Source organism: Kogia breviceps, chromosome 4 (assembly GCF_026419965.1).
Source record: "Kogia breviceps isolate mKogBre1 chromosome 4, mKogBre1 haplotype 1, whole genome shotgun sequence".
In the NCBI taxonomy this organism is placed as follows: domain Eukaryota; kingdom Metazoa; phylum Chordata; class Mammalia; order Artiodactyla; family Physeteridae; genus Kogia; species Kogia breviceps.
This window is the reverse complement of record NC_081313.1, coordinates 36581741-36600064: the sequence shown is the minus strand read 5'-3', so window position 1 is coordinate 36600064 and position 18324 is coordinate 36581741. Positions and strand designations below refer to the sequence as shown.

The 18324-nt window shown below is 36.8% G+C and overlaps 1 long non-coding RNA gene across 1 annotated transcript in view; it reads right to left on the bottom strand.

The window, feature by feature from the left end:
• Positions 1-12684: 12684 nt before the first annotated feature.
• LOC136793992 (uncharacterized) overlaps positions 12685-18324 on the bottom strand; it is a 564836-nt gene continuing 559196 nt past the window's right edge. The window contains exon 6 of the long non-coding RNA XR_010840126.1: positions 12685-12728. This is a non-coding gene — a long non-coding RNA (uncharacterized lncRNA). The remainder of the gene's footprint in view (positions 12729-18324) is intronic.

Below are 18324 nucleotides of genomic sequence, written 5' to 3'. Positions count from 1 at the left end.
CTTAATTTCTAATACTTCACCTTTTATTGGTGGTTTCTAGTTTTATTAGATTATCATTAGAAAATTCGCAAGTGTTTTTTGCCCCCAAAATGAAGCAGCCAAACAAAAAGAATTGGCAAACCCTTACCCTTCTAGCAACTATGTGGAAGACATTTTCATCCTCCAAGTTCTCCCTGTGTGCCAATTGCGTTTCTCTCCCAAATGCTGGAGCAGGAACAACCCAGGCCAGTAATACAGTGACTCTCCAGTTCTAATAGCACCGGCATAAGCAAACAATGCCACCAAGAACAAGTCCAAGGGTAGCCCCTCTGCAAAGGAATCAACAGGACTCTGCCACTTGACGTGTTCAAATATGAATTTTGCCCAGTTTCTGAGAAAAAAGTCTTCTCTGCCAAGAGTTTCTTGGCTTTGGCTCGGTACCAAAGAAAATAAAGTTCTGGAGCTGCTGTCTTTCTCATGGATCTCAGACAAATCCCAGCAGTGTGTGTGCCCTCTAAATGAGGGCAGCATGCCTCTCAGTATTACATAACTTCCCAGAGACAGAGGGAAGGACCATGGCACCCAGGAGCGTGGCCAAGATGCCAGCCTCCTGGAATTTCTCCAGCTGGCAGCCAAGCAATTCTGGATCAACTGTTTCAATCGCATTCTCAAACAGCTAAAATGATCACATTGTTTCTGGTACAGTTCTAAAAGGATGCTACAAGTATGTTTTGTGAGATATTAATAGGTGATAAGTCAAACACAAAAAAATTACCTGAATAAATGTGTTTGGAAAATGCTTGGTTAAACCGGTTTGCAGGGCAGAAATTGAGACACAGATGCAGAGAACAAACATATGGACACCAAGGGGGGAAAGTGGTGGTGGGGGGTGGTGGGATGAATTGGGAGATTGGGATTGACATGTATGCACTAATATATATAAAATGGATAACTAATAAGAACCTGCTGGGCTTCCCTGGTGGCGCAGTGAGAGTCCACCTGCCGATGCAGGGGACACGGATTCGTGCCCCGGTCCAGGAAGATCTCACATGCCGCTGAGCGGCTGGGCCCGTGAGCCATGGCCGCTGAGCCTGCACGTCTGGAGCCTGTGCTCCGCACCGGGAGAGGCCACGGCAGTGAGAGGCCCGCGTACCGCAAAAAAGCAACAAGGATATATTGTACAACACAGGGAATATAGCCAATATTTTATAATAACTATAAATGGAATATAACCTTTAAAAATTGTGACTCACTATGTTGTACACCTGTAACTTATGTAATATTGTACATCAATAACTATACTTCAGTAAAATTATACTTCAACAAAGATTAAAAAATTGCCTAAATTAATGAAAGCCTGCTGAAAAAAAATTAAAGAAGCTTGGTAACTACATTCTATGTCATGATTTTAACTAAATTGTGTTCTGTTACAAAAATCAAATATAGCGTTTAATGTATTTTTTCCTTTTTCCTTTAGGTAATGTTCTAAGAAAAGTTTCTAGAGAAAAACTTTAAATGTGATGGTAAATGTAAAGAGCTATTTTCTAAGGTCAGAGATTTGATACTGTACAAAATGGTGACATCAGCAAAATTTGTCAGGAACACGCACATACCTTTTACTTATTTTTTTGAAGGTGGGAAGGAGGGGATCCTGTCTTTTGTCTCAGAACCTTGTCTTTTGTCTCAGAACCTTGGACACAGTGCCAACCCCAGCCTCAACCTGGGCAGGGAAGTTGCCCTAAACAAATTAGGATTGGGGATGCCACCTGCACATTTCACATATGAGGCAGCTAAGACACAAAAAGGACAAGGTATTTGCTCAGTTTCCAGAGAGACCAAGAGAGAAAGTGGTACAAGTCTGCCGATTAATATTCAGTTCATGGGGCATGTTGCAATTCTAATACTAAAACTACTGTTATAGCCAAGAAGTCACAAAAATTATTCTTGACTGACTATGAGTCAAGGAAGGTAATTGCCCTATTTTTTCATTAATATAATATGAAAACATAGTTAACTCTGTAAGGCCCTACTGAAGGGTGACACCTTTAGAGTTTAGCTTATATATGGTCTCCTCAAGCAAGCTTCCACACTGTCTCCTCTCAACCCAGCCCAGTTTAGGTTCCCCTCCCACGTGCTTTCATAGTTCCCTTTTTCTATTGTGGTACTTTCCCTACTTTGATTGCCTTATGTCTTGCCTGTCTCCTCCAGTGAACTCCAAGCTCTTTGAATACAGACGTCATTCACATGCATCTCTATGCCCTAAATTATATTATTGCTTAGAATAAAATAGGTGCCCAGTCAATGCTTATTTTCTAAGTGAAGGAGTGAATAACCATTCATGGTTCCAAGACCCTATTTCTACTGTCTAACCAGAAGACCTTCTCACACCTTGCTCTCAAGGTAATCAAGATTTTAGCTAATATAGGTTACCATGCTTTTCCTTTTAAGGATATTTGAGTTTTCATTGGGGACACGTCAGAGTCTATAACAAAATTCTGGTAATGGACTTTTGGTAATTGTAATAGACAATCAGGGATATGTTTTTTTAAACAGAGAGACTCTCCATATCACATCATGTATGCAGCTCACATCATAAGGGTAGCCCAGCCTTGGTGTTATGTAGAGATGTACAGATATGTGTGTTTGCAGAGAGATCCAATGGGTCTGATGAATGCTAAGGTACATGAAACGATACTGATGCAATTGAACTTGACTAGATTAAACTTACTTTTGGCTTGCTTTGCAATGTCTCTGGCATGAGATGAAGTGAAAGAGAGAAGTGGTACAGTGGCTAGTTATAACCTTAGTAAAGCATGTGTCTCATGGTTTCCGAGACATCCACTTTTTGCTGTTTTGATTCTCACCTGGTAATGATTCCAAATGTATGACATTTGAAAAAGACATACATCATTAGTTCCCAGTTAGAACAGCAATTGTAAACCAGGCAGTGTGTTTGGCATTTTCCAAAATGCTTTATAGGGATGATCAAGGGGTTGAAAGGCTGGAGTTAGGTATAATGATCATTTTCTTTAAATGGGAGAGGGTCATGATGAAAGTTTCTTTTTATCAGTAATTAGAGTTCTATAGCAGCAACATGTCCTAATTATGATATTTAGACCATTAGCAAATGAACAATGTTATTTAGATTCTGCTACGGAAAATTACCCTAGGCTATGTGGCATCCTATGAAGTGATTGTGTATAAAGCTATTTGTGGTCTACATCTCAGGCACTTACCTAACCCATCTCACATACACACTCCATCTGGACTCATTTATTAAGGGCACTTTAGTGTTCAACACAGAACTTGAAAAGTGGCATCACAATGGGCTTGGAGATGAAAACGAACATCTCTGTATCTTATTAAATTTTGCAGGACATGGAAAAAATTATGGATGGTGAGATACAGTGAAACTCTGGTATCTAATGAGCAATAAACATTAATGAATTATCACAGTCCCCTCTGAATCATTCTTTCAGAAACATGGGCAATGAAATCAGAAGGATCTAGAATCAGAAATTATAAAATACCTATTGATTACTTCAGAATAATTTGACCTAGCATAATTTTTATGCTCACTTACCAGACACATTCATGCATCATTCACATTCACAGTGTCAGACACCGTAACAGGCATTAAGGACAGGAAGACTCCTGCCCTATAGATGCTTTGATCTAGATGAGTCTGAAATGTATAACAAAAATTTCTAGCCAGCGGATTATGAAGATTGATTGTTGGTACAGTTACCCAGAGTATTTTGCACTTTTTGAGAGTGAGAAAGAGATAATACTGATTTCATGTTCCCACAAACACAGCTAGGTGTTAAGCATTAAAGGAATTCCCTTGGTCTGACTTGGATTTTTAGTCCAGCAAGGCTTGCAGCAGGCTGCCAATCTAGTGTTGCCCAACCCAAAGGCAGCTCAGTCACTCTGGTCACAGAACAACAGTACTTCAGAGTTAAGAGCTCTTTTGTTCTAGGAAATTTTGCCAATTATTCAATCTAAGGTTTCATTTGCTTAATGACTTCCTCATTTTACCATCTAATGTGCTTCCTTTATCTTTTTGCTTTTTATTTCTTTTAGTTATTCTTTGGTCAAGCTATGGTTAATTTAATCTTTCCTCTTAAATAAATGCCTCTGACCCCTGAAGGCACAAGGTCAAAGGCCAAATGACTTTAACTGCCATGTATGAAAACTCTCAAAGCTTGGTGAGGTGGGTGTCATTACTGGGGACACAGAAATGGAGGGGGGATGTCTATACTGTCAGTCATAGTAAAGTGTCAACTCTAAGCTGCAAACATTCAAAATGAAGTCCTTTTATTAGGGGTAGTAGAACTTTTAAAGGACTTCCTTTTCTTGTTTATTTAGGCATTTTGTCCCATTAATTGGGTTGGAGGGATTGAAGAGTTTATAGGAACAAGTTCAATAAGCACAAAGGGGAGTTAACCAACCCTGGGTAATGTGTGGCCATTTGGAGCTGTCAGAGAGAATGCGTTTTGTAGAAACTACTTGAACTCTTTTCTATAAAATGTTTAAGAGAATTTGTGCATAATATAATAATACTTTAAAAGTCTTACTAAGCAGATTATTTCCTAATTTGCAGTAAGACATATAAAGCAATGGAAGAAATCTTAGAGACTTTAAACTTATCAATATGTGCCCATTGCCCCTTTGTCAAATCTGTGATTTTCTTTTTGTCAAAATCAACACCAGATACCTAAGAGTAATAATGTTATAAATGTTAGTTAAATGGGATAATTTTTACTTATATTCATCACAATTTTCTTCTTTTAATTATTTGTGGGTTTTGTGTCCCATAAATTGTAACCTTGTTTTGCCAGCCTTCTTTCTTTTAAGTTTTAATTTTAAGCCTCCATTTCATTTCTTTCCAATATTTTCAGGTTTTGTTATTGGAATTTATATTTTATGCTCTTTTTGTCACTTATTCAGTTTTGTCTTTGTTTTGTTTTGGACATTTTTCTTAACTATTTTTTGCCAGTATTTGTTGCCTCTGCAAGTGAGCTTATAGTAATTTTCATTTTAAACAGCTTAAAATTTTCTGCAAAATTATTTCAGTTCTGTTTGAAATTTTATGCCTCATAAAATGATTTTACATAAATTAAAGATTGAAAAATGTGTGGCATTAGGATATTATATAACTTTCCATACAATGAATGTACAATAATTTTGAAAATCCTACTCCTTATCTCTAAGACAATTTTTTTTTTTTTTTTTTTTTTTTTTTTTTTTGCGGTACACGGGCCTCTCACTGCTGTGGCCTCTCCCGTTGTGGAGCACAGGCTCCAGACGCACAGGCTCAGCGGCCATGGCTCACGGGCCCAGCCGCTCCGCGGCATGTGGGATCTTCCCGGACCGGGGCACGAAGCCGTGTAGCCTGCATCATCAGGCGGAGTCTCAACCACTGCGCCACCAGGGAAGCCCTAAGACAATTTTTAAAGTCAATATTTCACTAGTTGGGAAGTAATTTTCATTACTTTATGCCAGTAATTCTCATACTTTATATTACATCTGGTACATAGCATACATTCAATAAATAAAAATTACGTTCTGTTATCTGATATGCTTTGGGTCCTAGGAAATCATTTTACATAACAAGGGAGAACATTACATTTGGATAAAATTGTCAGGGAAATAAGGTGGCTCTTCTCCCCACCTCTTGAAGGTCAATTATCTATCTTTTAGGCTAATAATGTTTCAGAGTATTTGGAGTAATCTATTGGTCCCTTCAATACAGCCAAATAAACATCTACCAGCAAGAAAGTCCTTTCAATCATTCTATTAGGTTAAACCACCTTAGATATTTAAGGATTAGTATTCATGGAAAATACCATGTATAATGTTTCTAAATATAGATTCAAAGAAATGTTATTAATGAATATTTCTAAGCATCACAGATTGGACCAGATTATCATTCATCTGATGCTTTCAGATGTCTTAACAATTGATCTGAAACAGCATATATTCCATTTGGTGGTAGCAGCCATCAGAATAGCCAAAATTACTACACAGGCATGCCAGGTCCAGTCTGGAGGTAACATATAAACATGATCATCATCAGCAAATATGGGCCAGATGTTCATCCCCTAGGAATCTATGGAAATGATTATTTGTGTTATGGTATATAGTCAGTCCTGACATGAAAAAAACAAACTTAATTTAGCATAGAAGAAAGTACAAAATTTCAAATGATCCTACTGTACCTCTGGAAAAAAGAAACTATGAGATTTTCTTAAGTAGAGTTGATATTTTTGGATATTGATGCCTGTTAAGCTGCTCAACAAGAGTAATCTTTCCATCTATTCTTAACTATGGTTCCCTTACTATATCATCTGGTCTACTTCATTAGAATGGCTTAATTTAAAAGAGTGAGAACATTTTTTTAAACTTGGATATACTGGCTTTCTTAGTTACACTAACTCATCTACTAACTGTACTAAGAGAGACACGGCTAGTTATTTCTTAACTAGTCTTCCTTGTTTAAAAAAATTACTACTTTTTTGTCCACATGACTATACTCTCACCTCAATTGGCTTCCAGACAAAACTTCATTAATAACCCTGTAGGACATGTTGTCATATTTGGGGCTATTTTTGTTTTCTTCTTGAGATGAAGGCTAGAGAATTGTCACTTTTTAAAATCCTGTTGCTGGACACAGCTGAATCTTTTATCTTATATTGAAGTAGAAATAAAAACTCAGTACTGTAGATTAGAATATGGCTGCCTAAGTAAAGGAATACGGAAACTTCTGCAGAGAGAAAGATTTTTAAACATGGTGCTTGAGTATCAGACTATACTGAATAATATGTGTTATAGTGAGGTATTTCATTGAGTCATGACTGTACTACTATAGTGTATTACTCTGCAGAATTATATTAGTTAAAAACTTATTGTAAGGGCATGCATTAGATAATTTCTCATACATCCCAACTCCATGTGTTAATCTTTCATTAGTATATTTGAAGCAAAAGTTTTCAATGATGTGGATGTGGATTGTTTATGCAAACCACAATAAAAAGAACTTTGAGACTCAGTTCCAGAGTTTATACTTTCAGAGTCATGCCAGGATATGTTTGTCACAACCCAGCTGTGCTTAAAATGTATTTTTCCTTTACAGTCCATGTATGTAAAGGCATATCTGAAGATTGCTAAGCAGGATTGGCTAGGCATTGTAATTCCTTCTCTTCATTTGAAGGCATTTTGAAATGAGTTGACAAGTATCTATGAAGAGTGTAAGTCATGATAATGGTGTATATCAAAAATTGGTATGAACACACCCCTCATACAATATCAAACTAGATCCTGTAGCTAATGAATCCAATGTTTTATTTTTCTTAAGCATTTTTAGTTTAAAATTAAATAAAAAGTTCTCCAGTGACAGGATAGTAATTGTCTTTCATATTCTAATGATACAATGTTTAAAAGAATTTTCAAACTAAACATTTTCTACTTAAAATTTGCTTTATAAATATTCATCATTTTTAGCCTAATCAATCAACTCGTTATTGATGCAAAGAGCATGTTGCCAAATTCTCCCTGGGCTTGTTCTATTTATGTATATCAGAGGCTCAGTTTCTATTCAACTGTAATTAGCCACAAGTCTTAAGACCACTTACGTTAGTCATAATTAGGTATTTTGGAGAAGGTTAATTGAAAGACTCAACATTAGCACTGGCATAAACTTGAATTTTTTCTTGTAATCCTTATTAGGATAATGGTATTAGATATACTTGTATTTCTCTTATGAGTTTATTTTGTGAATTTTATGTTCTTATTAAAAGAATAAAGTTCTACCACTCCCACTCCCTCCTTTAACTCTCATCTCAACTCTTGATGTCCCTAAGAAGTGTCATTTAGCTTTTTGTGCTTACATTTATCTTTCTGAGCACCCTGTATTAGATATTTCTTTTACAATCTCCCTTACTTTCTTTTTGTAGCATGTAGTAAACTAGAGGGCATGTAATATTGTACAAAACTACTATTTGAATTGAGATAGAGTTTTGACGTCTTAATGGGTTCTCATAAACCAGCGAATTTTCATATACATATATATGTATACACACTCATATATAAGATTTTCTGAGCAAGATAATTAACTGACCATAAAAGAGTGTGAAATATATATATTATATATATATATGCATTTATGCACCTATTACAATGGCCAAAATTCAGAACACTGGCAAAACCAAATGCTGGCAAAAATTTGGAGCAACACAAACTCTTGTTCATTGCTGGTAGGAATACAGCCACTTTGGAACACGGTTTGGAGGTTTCTTACAGAACTAAACCTACTCTTACCATATGATCCAGCAATCACACTCTTTGGTATTTACCCAAAGGAGCTGAAAACATGTCTACACAAAAAACCTGCACACAGATATTTACAGCAACTTTATTCATAATTGCCCAAACATGGAAGCAACCAAGAGGTCTTTCAGTGGGTGGTACATCCAGACAATGGAATGTTATTTAGTGCAAAAAGAAATGAGCTATCAAGCCATGAAAAGATATGGATGAAATTTAGGTTCATATTACTAAGTAAAAGATGCCAATCTGAAAAGGCTACATACTGTGTGATTTCAACTATATTACATTCTGGAAAAGGCAAAATATGGAGACAATAAAAAGATCAGTGGTTGGCAAGGGTGAGGAAAAAGAGAGAGATGAATAGGCAAAGCACGAAGGATTTTTAGGGAGGTGAAAATACTCCCTATGATATTAAATTAATGGGTATATGTTATTATACATTTGTCAAAATGCATAGAATGTACACTGCCAAGAAATGAACCTTAAGGTAAACTATGGAGTTTGGATGATTATGATGTGTCAATATACGTTTATCTTTGGTAAAAAATTGGGTTTTAAACTGTTTCAGGCTGCTTAGAATAAAAGCCTAAGTCTCCCACCCTGCTGAAAATCCTCTGAGTTCTGCAGTGAACAGTAGAAATGTTCACAAACATTTTCGCTCTTCTCCTCTGAGCATACAGTAGAATTGCTCTGTCCCACTTGCTTTGAAGTATGTGCAGCCATAATATGTATTTTGGCCAAAATAGTTTGACCAGAAGTGATGTGACAGGAGTTTTCAAGCCAATGTGCAATTTGCCATATTTTCTTCCCACTGCTTCAGTGATTTTGAAAACATATGTCAAAAATGACTCCATTGGTCCAATTCTTTGAGTAGATGTGGTGAACGAAGAAAGTCCTTGACCAACCCACATTAGACATGTAGCATGAGAAAGTAACCCGTATTTTTCTCTATATAAGTAACTAAGCTTCTAGAGGTTATATATTTTTTGACAATATAACCTGCCATGACACATCCTAATACAATTATTGAATATATTTTTATTAACTTACATCTTGCTTAATTATATAGAGTTTGTATGTTTCTTACAACCTGACTTCTAATGAGTGACCTCAGACTAGGTGAAACTTTGGGGGACAAAGTGGATGCTGACATAAGAGAGTATGATGGCCCTGACGGGTGCAAGCCCTAACAGGGCTGGGGAAGGGGAAGAGTTGCTTCTAATCACATGCATGGCTTAAAGAAAAGAAAGTGATTGACAAAAGTCTCAAAATCTTGATTTCAGTCCAAATACCAGGGTTTTTATACAAGCATAATAAAATATTATCTTTTGTCTAGAGTCCTCAGGGCTGCAACTGCCAAAACCAAACTTAAAATTTGATTGTTCAGGGGGATTCCCTGGTGGCGCAGTGGTTGAGAATCCGCCTGCGGATGCAGGGGACACGGGTTCGTGCCCCGGTCCGGGAAGATCCCACATGCCGCGGAGCGGCTGGGCCGGTGAGCAATGGCCGCTGAGCCTGCGCGTCCGGAGCCTGTGCTCTGCAACGGGAGAGGCCACAACAGTGAGAGGCCCGCATACAGGGAAAAAAAAAAAAAAATTGATTGTTCAGGTTGCCAGATTATCATACTAATTGAATTCACTAGGTCTTTGACCTGGGGGAAAGCTGGAATTCTGAAAACTGGAATGGGAATTTATAGGAGGAAAACACTGGAACTGGGTCCTCCTCCTTGTAGTTAGGTCTTCTTGGAGGGCACTGAGTTCCCTGACGGAAGATCATACCAAGTATTCGTGACTCCTCACGTAGTCCCCAGACCTACAACCAGAATCAGAGTCAAGAATATTTGGGTAGGGAAATCACACACACACACACACACACACACACACACACACACACACACACACCCTTGGCATAGAAAGTTTATAAGATATTGATAATCTGTATGATTTATATGGATATAGATGTGGAGAAAATGTGCAAGAATGGAAAATTCTAGATCTAAGAGGGAGAGGAATAATTTTAGAATGGGTTAAATCAATCAATATACACTCAGTCACCAAGCTGATTCTTGGTTCACTGTGCCAGCTTGAGCAGTGGAGAGTGGGCTTTTTTTTCTCAGTTTGGTTAACTTTACACTGAACTCAAATTCTTTGGCATACTGTAGGCGAAAGAATCTAAAGGCTCACGGATTAGCAAATGTTAAAGAAGGTTGAACACATTGAACAGCTCAACTGCTGCCTGACTATGCTCTCTGAAGGGCCCAGTAAATATTCACTACTCCAAGATTTTGCGAAATATTCTAGGGAATGGAGTCCCCACATCTCTAAAAGGTATTGCAGGGGGTTGCACTCTGGAGAAAAGTAATGCTTGTGCAAGATACTGCAGTCAAGGGCTCCCTGACTTCAGTGTGATACTGGATCTCAGGATGTCAGAATGTAAGAAATGGTGCATCACTGTTAGACTAATCGGGTCATAGTGACTATAAACAGCAGCAATACAGGCAAATGGATCAGAATGTGTGCTCCTTAAGGCATTTTGTGGTGGCATATTGATCATAGGGTCCTTGATATGAACATAGAACTGCATAAACCCTAGACCTCATGAGTAGAGGCCTTACTTAAGCCACCACAATTTATAATATTTCCTCACCCGATTTTTAGAGCTGGGTCAGTACAAATATCTCATGACCCTTCAACCAAGGGAGGGATAGATAATTTTGTTTGGAATCTGTTATATCAAAAGTACATACGTACATACTCTGACTCTACCTCTTAATGTCTTCCCAAAGGGAATTGTGTCTATTTATTAGAATAACTGCATCTTTGGAAAAGATAATTATCCATAACTTTCAGGAGTTCTTGGACACTTGGTTCAAGGTAGATCCTGGAATAAAGCCAGAATATCACTGTACCTGTCGTAAAGGGGTTTATGGGAGTCAAGACCCAAGTTCATCTTACGTTAGGCTCAGTGAAGCCCCAAACCTAACCTACTGAAGATGAGGGTAGATATGACGATAGAAATTCTGCCCCATCTCCACAGGAAAAGTAATCAGGCATCATTCTTCAGGGGCAAGCATGTATGTCCCTTTTGGGGGTAGGGCTGACTTCTATCTGTGCTGGGAACAGCAGAGGAGATCTGTGGCCAACCTCCACCAGGACCGATAGGTTCTGCAACATTATCTTGGAGTTTTTTCTGGCTGTGTGGCCTCTCTTTGGTCATCTTGGAAACTCTGTGAACTATTCAATTCTTTTAGCATAAATCATTTTCTGCCAAATATGTCCAGAGTTGGTTACTTTTGCTTATGACTTAGACTGATCACTTAATATGTTATTAAAATACTGAGAATACGCTGGAAAAAAAAGTTGGCTTATAATACCTACTAGTATGCACATTAGGTGGAAAAAGAACTCTAGAAAAACTAGGACTGTTGAAAACATTAATGGGCCAATAGATTTCAAACTATAAAGTTTAAGCCACTATAAACTAAGGATTTCTCATAAAATTATGAACCATTAGTCTTATAAGGTGAAATCAATAATAGTAAATTGCTAATCCCCCTAAATAAAATCTGACCCCTTCTCAAGACACGTAAAGCAGAGATTTAGCTTTTATTTAATAAATTTATTTCATTTTGATTTATTTTTGGCTGCGTTGGGTCTTTGTTGCTGCACGCGGGGTTTCTCTAGTTGCGGAGAGCGGGTCTACTATTCATTGTAGTGCGCGGGCTTCTCATTGCGGTGGCTTCTCTTGTTGCGGAGCACAGGCTGTAGGAGAGCCGGCTTCACTAGTTGTGGCACATGGGCTTTAGTTGCTCCGCGGCATGTGGGGTCTTTGCAGACCAGCCTTGAACCTCTGTCCCCTGCATTAGCAGGAGAATTCTTAACCACTGCGCCACCAGGGAAGCCCTGGCTTTTATTTTCTATGCTTTTAAATCATGTGTCTTCCCTGCTTAGAAAGGTACAATGACTCCCTAATAAAAGATTTGCAGTTTATTACAAGTTTTAACACCTCATTGTTTTTTGTTTGGCTTCATAACATTTTCTGCACACATTTTCTAGAAGCACTCAATAAAAGTAATATTGTTTTCAAATTTTCCCAACACTTGCTAAAGCTTAAAAACAGAACTAGAAAAAAAAAGCTGTGCTTCTATCAACTGGTCCTTCATCACTTAAGCAGTTAATTCTTAGTAAGTTAACTCAGATTAGCCAAGCAAACATGTTTAACATCACTTACGTACAGGTACATGTGTTTCTCTATTACCCTATTTACCCCATTACATACCATTGCACCCATATAAAATTCCTTTATTTTTCACTCTTTAAACTATGATCTTTGATTTTAAAACACTAATCACGCACTTTCTGGATAAATAGTACTTACCAGGAATGCATCTTTCCTTCAGGACTACTGTCATCATGGGACATCTGTGGTATAAAGAAAAAAAGGATTGAATTAATAATCAAGTTTTCTTGATTTTATTCATTATTCACTCATTCATTCATTCATCCAACCAACACCTGTTGAAGGCATTCTGCATACTAAGCACTTTCCCAGGTGCTAGAGGTGTACAGGTGAGTACCTGATTTCAAGGTGCTGATCCAATAGAATTATGAGTCCTACCTTTACCAGGTATTAATTGTGAAATCTTACAAAAGTCATTTTGTTTTTCTGAATCTCATTTTATTTTCCTATAAAAAAGGCAAGAGTAGGGTTTATGGGATTATCACTGACCAGAGATGTGAATATAATTGGACATAGCAACATACTGAGGTGGGATTCAGAGTTGACTACATCTCCTCTGTTTGCATCTATTAACTTACATCAGGAATTCGTATAGTATATCAGTTAAAGAATGAGGATTTGACTACCTAAGCTTGAGTTTCAGCTTCTCCATTTATTATTTGCATGAACATGGGCAAGTGTCTTAATCTCCTTGTGCATTCACTATCCCCTAAAGGTAATGAAGATAGTAATATTTGTGACATTTAGTGAAATAGTCCCTGTAAATCACTGCACTCTGTGCCTAGTACTTTGTGTACACTCAATAATAAAGATGATGATGACGATGATACTAGATTTTTAGAGAAGAGGGATGAGCATTTTTGATGGGTCAGTGGTTTAGGGAAAGATGGGGGGCAAGGGTATAGGATGGAGGATCATAGATAAGTATAATCCTCCTGTGTGTCCCTATCAAAAGGAGCAGCTGATGTTGAGGAATAGGAGCCAGATCAGAAGTAGAAGGACATAAAGACACGTCACACAGTGACCTTGGCTGACAGTCTGGATTGAGGGTGAGACATTTTTTGGCGAACTCCTCAAAATAGCTGGAGTATATATTTTCAATGGAATTAAAGCATTACATGAGCAGATGGGCACAAGATGAGAAACTTGTGGTTTGGGGAATTAACATGATCTAATATTAGTATGATTTAATTTGAACCACAGGTAAGGCCTGATATTATTTGGTTTATATAAAAAGGAACATTTATACAATAAAGTGTTAAATTTTCGTATGCTATAATTACTACATATGCTCATTTCTATATTTCTTTTAACACATTTTTAATCCTTTTTTATGTGCACTCTGAATTATTTTGTGAACCCATTAGCTAGTCTCCTTTTTGAGAGGAAGGAAAAAGAAAAGAGTGTGTTTTAGGTCCTGCTAGAGTACTTAAAACTGCTCCCTTGACAATGATCAATATATATTAACTGATTTATTTCGGAAAATATTTAAGGCAATTTATAAATATACCTGTGGAGCCACAAGATTTAAAAAAAAATTAAGTGAAGAAGTTTAATGTGAAAAGGAAAACACAGGCAAGAAAATTAAATTAAAATTAGGATACAGATTGTACCCAAAATTTCTTGTATATTTCCTAGGGTTATGTTATACATTTGATTGTATGCTTTATAGTAGCCAAGACAAAACTGCAATCTTGATCAGTTATATGCATCAACATCCACAAAATCAAAACTAATTTTCCTGAAGACATATAATTAATCCTTGTATTAAAACCTGAGGGAAACTTCTTCCATAAAAATGAGGCCATGCTGTATAGTGAACATCAACCATATTGTAAATATGATGATGAGATTCTTAGAGATGTTTATTCTAAGTTTAAGCGTAGGCAGAGAGATAATAGGAAAGCCAAGATTAGTAAATTCCAGTCTTTGAGGGACCAAAAAATGTTGCATGCGTCTCAACTCCCTGAAAGTCTGGCTTCATCCCAGGATAACATTTAGAATGTTTAGAGCAATCAGGCAATCTTTAGGAGTGTCTTAGTTTACAATCAGGACTATTAAATTTGGTCAGGAAAAGTTTCAGGATATAGTCCTCTACAATGCCCTAGAAAGTTGAGGTAATTGTCAAGTATACTCCAATAAAAGAACAACAGTAATATCAACAAAAATGTCATTGTTGTCTTAATTAAGATCTTTTTGATTAGGGTTGTATCAGGCAGAATGCTGCGAAGGCCCTACAATTACTGCCTACAGTCACTTTCAGTGTAATCTCTTCCACTTAAATGTGGCCAGGATATATGAATATGATGGATATCACTCCTGTGATTAGGTTATGTAACTTGGCAGGCAAAGGTGAAAATATTTGCAGATGTAATTAAGTGTGTAAACAGGTGATGTTAATATGATCAAAAGGAAGATAATTCTGGGTGAGTCTCAAGCAAGCTCTTTTTAAAGGACTCAGAATACTATTTGGTAATGTATATATGTCCATGTCACTCTCTCACTTTGTCCCAGCTCACCCTTCCCCATCCCCATGTCCTCAAGTCCATTCTCTAGTAGTTCTGTGTCTTTATTCCCATCCTGCCCCTAGGTTCTTCATGACCATTTTTTTTTTTTTAGATTCCATATATATGTGTTGCATACAGTATTTGTTTTTCTCTTTCTGACTTACTTCACTGTGTATGACAGAATCTAGGTCCATCCACCTTACTACAAGTAACTCAATTTCATTTCTTTTTATGGCTGATCAGCTCGGTGCTTTGTGACCACCTAGAGGGGTGGGATAGGGAGGATGGGAGGGAGGGAGATGCAAGAGGGAAGAGATATGGGAACATATGTATATGTATAGCTGATTCACTTTGTTATAAAGCAGAAACTAACACACCGTTGTAAAGCAATTATACTCCAATAAAGATGTTTAAAAAAAAAAAAAAGACTCAGAGTAACAGCTGCAGACCAAGAAACTGCTTTCCTTGGCCATGAAGAAGCAGTTTTCCCTTTTGTGCTTCTTGTACATGAAGGTAGCCTGTAGGAGATGAGAGCAATCCCTGACTAACAGCCAGAAAGAAAACAGGAACCTCAGTCCTACAACCACAAGAAGCTGAATTTTGTCAACAACTTGAATGAGCTTGGAAAGGCACTTCTTCCCTAGTCAAGACTCCAAGTGAGAACATAGCCCACCCATTGATTTCAGTTTTCTAAGACCTCTCAAGCAGAGAACACAGTTGGACTATGGTCATACTTTCATCTTACAGACCTCTGAGATGATAAATAGGTACAGTTTTGTGGTAATTTGTTACACAATAAACACAAATACAAGGGTATTTAAACCAAAATAATAACTAAACAGAAACTCCCCACCCTGTCCTATATGAGAAAAAATAAAGCTTATCTCCAAATTTATTTAGATACATTATTAATCAAAATCTGATATAAACAGTAGGCTAACAGAAGATTAAATGATTGTTAAGCAATTATGTTTTTAAATTTTTAAATAATATTTCCTTGAAATAAATTGATAGAATGTTCAGAGGTGTGGCAATGATAAAATACTTTAGATGCTTCCAAGCTTTGAAAATTAGATGCTTCCAAGCTTTGAAAATTAAAACAACACAGCAGAGGGACCTTCTGAGGTTTCTGTTTAGATACTGTGGATTTCAGCAATTGCTATCTCTAATAACTTCTTGGAAAGAGTGAAATATAGATTTAAAAAAAAGAATGAGGAGTTATTAGATGTCAAACATTTTAAGAAATCTGTTGACCTGATTTAGGGTGTAAGCAAAGCATAATATGATGTATAAAAATACATTTAGATGCATGCAATGAACGTATTTAGTGATAACACTTTGAATATTTTGAAGGATTCTATGGGGAGAATAGCCAGGAAGAATGAGGATAATTAGGAAGTAGTTCTCTGAAATATCCCAGGGTTATTTTTTTTAAGGCAGGGTTAGGGGGAGAATAATCTGGTGTCAAGAAAAATAGCAGTAGTGGCTCGATGCAAAAGCTAGACTGACTCAGCCAAATTGTTGAGTAAATGTTGATCAGAATGAGACTTTTATTCATAATGGTTAATAAGTACCTAATTAAATCAGTTAGGAGGATCTATTGACCCTAGAACTCCCTCAGGCTTTGTATAACCTCTTGCCTGGTCTTTGGTAGGATGCAGCTTTGCCCTATGGACAGCGGTCAAATGTTAATGGGCCATATGCACTGATGAGTAATGCTTCCTATAATAAGGAGGCTGCCCAGAATACATACAAACACAAACAAACCCTTTGGTTGCAGGGAATCTGAAAATGTGATTGCGAGCAGTTGCTCCCTCCAACAATAAAAACCTTGTAATGGGGTCCTGCCATGGTCCCCTTGAGCTGGACAGGCTGCTTGTGGCTTTGGGCCTTACTCTACTCTGACAGCTAATATACACATGCTAATGCAGTTACGGAAAGAAAGGGAATTCAGAGGAGAGACATGATACGAGGTGATCAAGCCCAGAACAAGGGAAAAAAGAAGTAAAGACAGGGTTTAAGGCACATTTTCTTTCAGACTTCTAGATGCATCAATCCTCTTGACAAGAGGGAATTAGAATGTTATGACCATGTATTTTCTGCTAAAAAAAAAAAATCAAACCTATGTTATACTTTTAATAATTAATCAGTCTAAGTCTTCCACTGCGTGAAAATTGGCAGCAGAACTGTTTTCACAAAACTACATATGAATCACGTGTTAATATTTTTAAGCAATAATTATTTTTATCATGGAAAGGGTTGATTGAGTCTCTAAGGGCTAATTCCTTTTGACGTGTTAAAGATTTTTACAGTAAGTTCTCATTTTTTCTCATAGAAACCTTATGAGATAAATATGACTAGAATCATTTTTATTTGAAAGACAGGAAAATTAGACTTAAGCAATTAAGAAACAGCTGAGGTGGTATGGAGAAGCTAGTGAGAGAAGCTAAATTTACCCCCAAGACAATACTTTTTTGTCAAAGGATGACATTTTCTTGCTTAAAAAAATATAAAACATTATAACTATGGTCAAGAGAAAGCCATTTCTCAGGAATATTATTAATTTCTTTTCTAACTATAATGATATTACTGTGATATTGGCGATAAAGCAATTTAGCTTTGTTAGGAACAGTAGAAAAAAATTACAGGCAGTGAAAGCCATTCTGTAATTAACAATCATAGATTTCTGACTTATTCCTCACCTCTTTCCAAGCACAATTAACTCTTCATCGTTTTAGTGAAACAAACAGCCTCTTTAATAGCCTCTTTAGAGTGCTTATTTGACAAGCTGAATAACAATACAGTGAAATACACTGAAACTGAAACAGTATAGTTGATTTTGACATTTGCAGATTTTTGATACTTACTTTTGACTGTGAGTGACCTTGAAGATATATGATGTGGAATTTCTAATTTCATCAGGTAGCCTTTTGTATCATCTGCATGGATAACCTGATAAAGGGGTAATTGTGTCTAGTGCTATATTCCATTGACATTTTGGGATGATATAAAATCACCTTGAAGTATCTTAGCACTATTATTATAAATGCAGTTTTACAGTACTGCAGATGTGTTAAGGCATTCAATAATAATGCAAATGTTGGATAAACAAGCTTTTTCTGTATTAGGGAGAAACAAACAATTTTAAATGTTAGTGTAAATTAAGTTTTGGGTTTTTTTAGTATGTAGTTTTAAAAACTTCACCCTGTGTATTCTTTCTAGGTCACCAATAATGTGTGTGTGTGTGTGTGTGTGTGTGCAAATCCCAGAG